We start from the raw sequence: 3138 nt of genomic DNA, 5'->3' as shown, positions 1-3138 counted from the left end.
CTCCACCTTTCTATGGTTTCATAATAAATTATCTTTTATCTTTTATGTTTTGTTTAGTAAAATAATTATTAATATTTTAATTCTATTGATTTTATTTGAATTTAGTTAAAATAATTAAAAATATGTTTAATATGTTATTATGAATGATTATATATTAAAAAGATTAATGTTAATGCGTAATTAATTTTAAAAAATAAAAACAAAAGATTACTTTACTTATTAATGAAATTAATAAAGAATTAAAACCAGTTAAGATTGTTGTACTAAAAAAAGGTTTTTTCAATTCATATTTTTTGTGTTTGGGGGCAAGGAAGATGGCAGGAGCCGAGAGGAGGTTTGGATCGAGGAAGGAGATGTGATTGCTATGTCGTCTGATCTGATCGTAGACTCCTAACTGATTGCAATTTGGCCGCAGATGCAATGAACTGAGTAACACACAGACTTCTTATTCAAGATTCAATCTCAATTTGCATCGAGACTTATCCCAGAATGTCTCCACGTCCACTGCTACTTTTCTTCGTCTTTATGGTATTGATCTTTATCCCTCTCTCTCTAATTTTTAACTCCTCCTAACTAATTTTTCGATTAATCTTCGCTAAAATGATTATGCTTCTCTCCCCTTTTAATTCTCAGTGGGAACACTGTCTAAAAGTCTTTTATTACTAACTTGTTGTCTATTTTAGCCACTCCTACACAAACTATCCTCTTAACCCACTAGTGCTCTCTTTGCTCCAATGTCTTAATAGATATGCTTTTTTAATTTATACGTGGATGGTTACTCTATAAATCACTACCATTATTATTACCATCACTTACTTTAATCTTCAATCTTATAAAAACAACCATTGTTGAACAAATAATCTTAGAAATTCACTGCCATTATTTGTACCAAAGTCTTGAGCTTTACCAAATCTCCACCTTGTTGAACGGACCAAGGAGCACTTTCCTGAGCACTGTCGCCTCCTGACGCCAACATCCACGAATCACGAAGCCTTCACCGACCACCAAACCCTATAGTCCTACCAGGATTGAACTCTAATGGAGCCTCCTATCCACAATGACGCATTAAACCACAAAGAATTCCAAGCATGGATCAGATTGGGGGAAAACAAAAATTAAGAAAGGGATTCGTGTAAGGAATTGAGAGAAAATGAGAACGCAAATACCCACATCTTCCTCACAAAGCTCACTCGAAGCACTCCTCCAACAATTTGCTGACCAAGATTGATGCAAAAACCACGTCTTTCAAGTTGCAATGGAGAAAGGTTTAGGGTTTTTGTTTACCTTCAGAAAGGGAGGGACGCACATTGATTAGGTTTGGTGATGTTGCAATGAATGAATATCTGAATTGGGTAAAAATTAATTGAACACATTACCGAAGACTCAATGACCCTCCATATATCACTACCGGTAATGTGCGCGCTGTTGGAAATGAACTTATCGACGGTTACATATCCTCGGTAATGCCGGTTTAACAGAACTTTTTATGTCCCTTTAACAATCAACGTAAATAAAGTGCTTAAAAGATATATAGTTCAAAAAATATAACAGGACTTCAGTAAAAATGTTGCATTGAAATGACTAAAAGATGATGAAATCTTTCAAGCCAAACTAACTAATTCTATGGTTANGTTTAACAGAACTTTTTATGTCCCTTTAACAATCAACGTAAATAAAGTGCTTAAAAGATATATAGTTCAAAAAATATAACAGGACTTCAGTAAAAATGTTGCATTGAAATGACTAAAAGATGATGAAATCTTTCAAGCCAAACTAACTAATTCTATGGTTAATAAATTTCAAGCCTCGATAACTTTTCTCATTATAATTGATGATATTTTTTCTAATAAATATAGCAAATAACGTATTCTAAATTTGGTGATCAAGAATAATATGTACTCGTCACACGTAAATTGTAATAGTTAAATATTATTATAATATTACAAAAAATTATTCTGGAACCATCACATCAATTCTATATCTTTTAATCACTCTACAATTTTCTTTTGGGTGTTGCTCCTTACACCTCTCCAAGTGGGACCTGTATTTCCCCATTAATTTAATTTATTTCAAAAATATTTTACACTTCCTTACTATTTTCTTTATTCCAAAAATACCCTACACCTCCCCACTATCATTAACAATCTTTTTCTTTCTCTTTACATTAATGGAGCATTCATGTGGTTCAGATTTGAATTTGTAACATCCTACAAAATATAAAATTCAGAGAAAACTTCAATATTAGTACTTCTACCATTTCCATTTTATAAAATTAAAAGTTAGATGCAAATACAAAATAATAAACATAATAATATTAATAATAAATAATGATATATTATTATTATTATTATATACTAACTTTATAATGACGAAAGAACTAAATAAATTCTAAATCTTTAACAAATAATTTTTTTTATATTTTAAGTATTTAATAATATTTTTATATTATTTATCTAATAAATTAAATATTTTATCCAAACAAGTCGGTGAGTTAAAACATAATATAATATTAAAAATTATAGATATTATAGGTAAAAAAAAGATACATGTATATAAACATTTTTCTGGAAATTTAAAACAAAATTTTACCATTTATTAAGTAATTTGAAAAGAAAAAAAATATATTGAACAACGTAAATAAGATTGAATCAAACTTATTTAAGAAAATATATCTAACTTCAAATTTAAGTCATATAAATGCTCCATTCATGAGCCGTGTAAATGCTCGTAGAGAGAGAAAGAGAAAGATTGTTAAGGATAGTGGGGAGGTGTAGGGTATTTTTGGAATAAAGAATATAGTGGGGAGGTGTAAAATATTTTTGAAATAAATTAAATTAATGGGGAAATACAGGTCCCACTTGAGGAGGTGTAAGGAGCAACACCCTTTTCTTTTTAATATGTGCAACGGTGGGTCTTGGCCATAAATATAAGTTATAACTTTTGCTTTCTATAGAAGTTGGAACCCTTTAATTGGGGTGTTTACTGCTACATTTGTAAGATTTAAAAGATAATTAAGAGTAAAAATATGTCTTGAGTGATGTTTGAATATTTTATTTCTAAAATGTCGAGTCTATAAATAAAAAATTGATTATTGAAGTTTTATTTTATAAAGATTATTATTATTTTTATTTCTTTTTA

Source organism: Vigna radiata, chromosome 5 (assembly GCF_000741045.1).
Source record: "Vigna radiata var. radiata cultivar VC1973A chromosome 5, Vradiata_ver6, whole genome shotgun sequence".
NCBI lineage: Eukaryota > Viridiplantae > Streptophyta > Magnoliopsida > Fabales > Fabaceae > Vigna > Vigna radiata.
This window is presented reverse-complemented; position numbering follows the sequence as displayed.